This window comes from Cricetulus griseus, assembly GCF_003668045.3.
Source record: "Cricetulus griseus strain 17A/GY chromosome 1 unlocalized genomic scaffold, alternate assembly CriGri-PICRH-1.0 chr1_1, whole genome shotgun sequence".
Classification (NCBI taxonomy): domain Eukaryota; kingdom Metazoa; phylum Chordata; class Mammalia; order Rodentia; family Cricetidae; genus Cricetulus; species Cricetulus griseus.
Window position 1 is genome coordinate 107,662,357 of NW_023276807.1, and position 6,267 is coordinate 107,668,623.

The window sequence follows — 6,267 nt, forward strand, 5'->3', positions numbered from 1 at the left end:
GTTGTTTCTTCCTTTGTTCCATTAGCAGTCTGTATGTTTGGTTGCTTATTTATTTTGAAAGGATTACCAGCATTTAGGGTAATAAAACTCTACTGGCCTCATTATTTTTAAATTTATTTAATTCTGCTCCTTATTATTTTCTTTCCTTTGAGCTTAATTTATGCTTTTGTTATAGCTTGTGGTAGGAAGCATGACGCTTAATGGTAGGGTGTTCTTCCATAATGTGTGCAGTTAAAGCTATAAATTCATTTCATTTCTTTCTCTTTTTTTTTTTTTTGGTAATATGGGATGCTTCACAAATTTGCATGTCATCCTTGTGTAGGGGCCATGTTTATCTTCATTCCAGTTCTGACCTATGTGCTCCCAAAGTGAACACAGCTACAGATTCTTACATTTCATCTTTAAGAAAAAGGTTGCCACATTCCTTAAATTTTGGAGTGTACCTCTTGCTATCACTGCAACATATTTTTAAAGTTCTTTTTGTTTATTTGTTGGTTTTCCTTTGCTTATAAGCAATACAGAAGTGTATTGCTTTATTAACAAACAGTTGAAGAATTTCTACATGCATTGTTATTGGTTTGTAACAATTTAAGGGGTTCCCCCCCCCCCGAGAAAATAATTTGTGTTTTTTGAAGTATTTTCAAATTTACTGAGATTGTTTTAGGTCTCAGGAGATGATCCTTCTTGGTGACTGGTTTGTGGAAAGGGAAATATATGTACCCTGTATCTGTTTCATGAATGAGTTGGTAGATGGCAATCTCTGGTTGATAGTGAGAGTAACAATTTCTATGTCTTTATTCATTTTCATTTTCTCACGCCCCCCAATTATCTGTATGTTAAGACTTCCAGTGGTCATTGTGATTCTGTCTATTTTTTCCGTTCAGTGTTGTCAGTTTTCATTCAAAATGTCTGCTGATTTAAGCAGCATTGGGACTTTTTGGAATGTCTTCCCCTTGGAAGTTTAGTTTAGTTTTCTGTGTCCTCTTTGCCACCGCCTGCCTCTTATGCTCTTTATTTATTTATTTATTTATTTTTTTGCTGGAAGCTCCCCCCCCAAGTATGTGGCCCTTCATATTTAAAGAAAAGGCACAGGAAGGTAGACTGAAGTGTGTCTGCATGGGTGGGGTTTCCCTGTAGCCTAGTGAGAGGCTAGTGCTGACCAGCTGTGTCAGCACTTAGAACAGAATATGTTCTCTTGGTTCAAGGTTGAAATTCTTTACTCTTCATGAGAGTCTGGTGTTCACTAGGGGTCGGGGCCCCCCTTAGGCAGGGAGAACTTTCATCAAGCCCCATTGTCCAGCATAGCAAGTACCCCACAGTTGCCATTGAACCTTACAGGCCTAATTTGAATTGTTCCCTGGACCTGTGGCTACCACAGCTAGGCTGGCTGAGTTAACCTCTGATCCTGGTTACAATGGATTTTTAGGATTGTAGATAAAATCTTTTTACCCTCATGGTTCACCTGCATTTAATGGCAAGTCATTATGCCAAACTCAGCAGTCTTTCCAGATTTTTGTTTTGGAAGTTAGCTTTTTGTTGTTGTTGTTTTCTCCTTTTAGGCAAGTGTTTGTCAACCTGTGGGTCATGAGCCCTTTGGAATTGATGACTCTTTCACATGGGTCACCTAAGACCATTGAACAACACAGATATTTACATTCCGATTCACAACAGTAGCAAAATTACAGTTATGAAGAAACAATAAAAATAATTTAAATGGTTGGGGGTTACCCCAACAGGAGGAACAAAGGGTCACAGCATTAGGAGGTTGAGAACTACTGTTCTAGGCTAACACTGATAACTCCGTCTGGCCAGTTCAGATAACCTCACACTCAGCAAGGCTACATGTCTTAACTTTAAGGCCTGGAGTGTTTTCTCTGAGTTGTTTATGCCCTTTGTATGCACATGTCATGTTGTTTAATTGCCTTTTGGCTTTGCTTGACTTTTGCAAACATTTGCAATTTTGATGTAATGAATCTATCAATCTTTCCCTTTATGATTTATGCTTTCATCTCACTTAAGAGCACCTTCTCTACCACAAAGTCATAAAAATTATTAGATGAGAATAAAGGACTCAATTCTGACTTTGCTTGCAGCTATTTGATTTATATATAGAATATATTTTGTTATGACTTGAAGGAGAGAAATAATTACAGATTTTTTCTTTTTCTAGCCAGAGAGCCAGTTTCCCTAGAAATATTGAATGTATCACCAGCCTTTCCCTGAGGATGTTGCCTCTGTTGTCTTCATCTAACCCCCCAGCATGTGGTCACTGTTGGAATCTTAGAACGCAAGGTCCCCACATGTACCAAGTACATTCCCAATGTCTTCAAGTCCCTACCAGAACATCTCGGCAAAGTCTTCCCTGGCCACACCTCCCTATGACTCTGCTCCCTCCAACCCGTGCAGTGACAGACAAGGAAGGAACTTACAAATCTATTATTCTGTTTTGCATGCATCTGTTATTTTGTATACTTCTTATACTCCTTTTTAGGAGATAGCTTTGGATCTCTGTGAGTTAGAGGCCAGCCTGGTCTTCAAAGAGAGTTCCAGGGCAATCTCCCAAAACTACAGAGAAACCCTGTCTTGAAAATCAAAACAAAACAAAACAAACCAAACAAAAAAATAAACAAACCAAAAACCAAAAACCAACCAAAAAAACAAACCCCAAAAACAAAAAAAGGGAGATAGCTTTGTTGAAGTATAGCTGATGGGGGGAGGGGGAGAGCAAACAAATACGGGCACATTTAATGTGTACATCTGGATATACTTGAAGATATGCATACATTCCAGAAACCATAACCACAATAAAGGTAATAAGCATATCAATGCCTCCCAAACTTGTTCATCCCCTCCTTTTGTGGTAACATGAGACCCATTCTTTATCCAGTTTTAGGTGTGCAGTAACATTACTGCTGACCAGAGGCATGGTGTTGTAAAAAGCACATCTCTATAGTTATTTAACTAGTACAACTAAAGCTTTATGCACATTAATGTGTATATTGTCCATAAATTTCATCCCATGTTTTCAGCTATGACCACATTTCTTCATTATGGCCATAGTACTTTCTTGTGAGATCTTGTGACATGTATTTTTTATCCAGCGATGTATGTTTAGGTTGATCTTATTTTTTAAATCTTGGCTGTTGAGGACAACTTAACAATAAATAGAAATGCAGACAGCTCTTCAAGGTTCCCCCTCAGTACTTCCAGATAGGCACACATGAGTTGGCCTGCTGTCTCTAGTGGTAGTTCTTAATTTTTGGAGAGACTCTATTGTCTTCTATAGTGATTGTATCATTTGATTCTCCTATCAGCAGGTCAAGTTCCCAGCTGATCCACCTCCCTTGCTAATTCTTGTGCTTTTATTTTTTACCTTTTTGGCTAATTTGACAACAATTTGCCTGCTTTGAGCTTTGAGTCACATAGCTTGTGTTTTCTTCATCATTATTCCTAGAATCTAGCATAGTACTCTTTTGCCAATAATTGTTCTAGAAATATTTCTTAACTTTGCCCTAAGTGTGATTTCTAAAGTGCTTTAGGGGCAATAGTACATGAAACAAGGGAAATTAAGCTATGCTTTGAATTTCAAGCTTCACCACTCACTTATAGAGAATATCACAACATTGACTTACATATTTGCTTTCATTTAAGTTAACAATCTATAAACTTCAAATATTAAAGGGCAGATATGCTTAGCTGGATTACTGAGGCTCAAACAATAGATGTACAAGTAGAATGTGAATCATATATAGTATAGACTATCTTTAAAACTTATCTATTTTCACACACATGATAATAACTATATTGGATAATGAGTTAAATTTGACTTTTTATATTAATTAAAATGGATTAGATTGCTTATACATATAAGCAATCCCCCATCCCCAACCTCTACCTGTAGGAAGAAAAGTCTTCTCTCAGCTAAGTTGGTAACATATTTTCTGGTCTCAGGAAATTTTTGAAGTCACCTTTAAAGGAGCTTCTTAAAATACTTAATATCTTCCTCACTCTAAATATCTCAGTGATATATTAAAATAGAGACATGAAAGAGTAATGGGAAACTAACTTAGACTACCTGTTTATTTGTACACTTCCATGTCTGTCTCTCTCACTCACTCCAAAGTTTCCAACATCTACAATACCACCTAGCAACAAGGACATCCAGCATGCAACAAGGGCAATGACAATGCCGAATGATGACTGGAGGAGACACAGATTCAGATTCTGTGTGGATATGTGGTCCAAAAGAAATCTCTGGAATTCACAGATGCCATAATCAGATGAAGCTGAAATTTCATTGTCCTACTGAGGCTAGGTGTCAAGTGACATTTTTAAAATTGAAAATGAGATAATATTTGAAAAGATCAAAACATTCTAGCATATTACCCATCACTGAATTTTCACCTAGGGATCCAATAAAACCAATAGCCAAAGAACAGAAGAACTGTACTTCCCAGTCCCTGCTTTAGTCACAAATACTGTAAGAATGAAATACATTCAATTTTCCTATGCTATTCCATAGTCATAGATTACAAGAAAATACCCTTATAGTAACAGACACTGGAAATAGTAAACACAGGGATGTTGACCAGCAATTCAGTGGACAAGTCCCTGGTGAGTACTTCCAGTGTGTGTTACAAAACTCAAAGCTCAGGTCTACAGCCAAGAAGTTGGCATGAAGAGGCACGAGGACCTGGCCCTTTCTGCTCAGCATGATGCTCTAGTCTTTGGGTAGACTCTAGTCTGAATATTATTACAAAGAGCATCTTGTCTGCCACCATTTTATAGAAGAGACAATCTCTCTCTCTCTCTCTCTCTCTCTCTCTCTCTCTCTCTCTCTCTCTCTCTGAGGCATGGTTTTATGCAATCCAAGCTGGCCTTGAACTTGCTATATAGTCAAGGATGACCCTGAGATTCTGAGTCTCTTGCCTCTGCCTTCCATGTGCTGAGATTTTAGGTGTGTACCACCACACTCGTTTTTATGCAGTGCTGTGGATTTAGCCTAGGGATAGGTATGCTTTCTGCCAACTTAACTTCAACTCCTGCCCTCTGCCTGGTTTTATTTCTTCATGGAAATTCAAATTGCATAAATACTCCATGAATTGTACATGTAGTATTTGGTAATAATTGGTGTCATGGCATATGGTATACCCATTTATTCAATGGCACCTTATTTTGGCGAACTTATTGTACTATAAGGATTTAAGGTGGATAAATAATGTATTTTTAAAGCTTAGTTCTAATAATGAAAGTTTATAGCTCAATTATAAAAGTCCATAGAGTAGAGAATATATCTGGGATGATGCAGTGATATGAACATGCCAATTGGGTTACAGTCCAGCCTCACTTCTTATACTAATGAGACCTTTGAATGTCCCTGTCTCATCTGCATTATGGAGTAGGAATACACTCAAATCCTTTTTTTTTTTCCTGGGAAGAGACATCATGATGGGCGGTGCTATTGTAAGCTTAAGTACTCTTTTGAGGATAATTCTTCTCTTCCCACGAATGAAAATGTATCACTGAACTATTCAAAACATTTCACTGTTACTCAAATGAATGCTTGCTTTATGGTTGGGATGAGCTCTGGGTTTCTTGCTATGGGTCTGATAGTTCCATTGAAGTCACTGTTCATAGAGTAGGTGGAAATCAGGGCCTGTGGCCATTTCACATCACAGTCCACATATTTCTTCTCTTTGTCTTCATGCTGGTATTCACAAGGGCTTTTCCCCTCTCACACCACAACTCTTCCCTGTATTTGAATTTCTAGGATTACACCTAGATACACATAAATAGAGCTAACTAACATTCACTTCAGTACATGGGACCATCCAAAGATTAGCATCTTAGTGCAAAAGGTTTTGAAATAAGGTCAACCTGATATCCTACACTAAGTAGCAGTTTGGGGATCTCACACCACCTGCAAACATTGAAGCTGTCAGATCTTGTTGCATTAGCTACTCATTGCTAATGTATGATAACAGTGTCTGTAGCTTAGAAAACTCTTTTTTCAAACCTAGGTTTGATTTTTTTTTGTTTTTTGCGGGTTGCAAATATTTCTTCTATGACTCAAGCTTTCAAGCCATAATTGAGCTTTCAAGTTCCATTACAGAATATTTTTCTTTTTTACAGAGTCAAAAAAGTCATCCCTTGAAGACACGGACAATATAATTTGAGATAAATGAAGATGGTAGAAGCACTGAATCCATTGAGCTGAGGATGAAACAAGGTCCTGGCTGCTGATGTGGAAATAACTGGCTGGGCTAC

General features: G+C 37.8%; 1 pseudogene; it reads right to left on the reverse strand.

Annotated features, from left to right (window-relative positions):
- Window positions 1-277: 277 nt before the first annotated feature.
- LOC113832304 lies at window positions 278-376 on the reverse strand (annotated as a pseudogene).
- Between the last annotated feature and the right edge of the window lie 5,891 nt (window positions 377-6,267).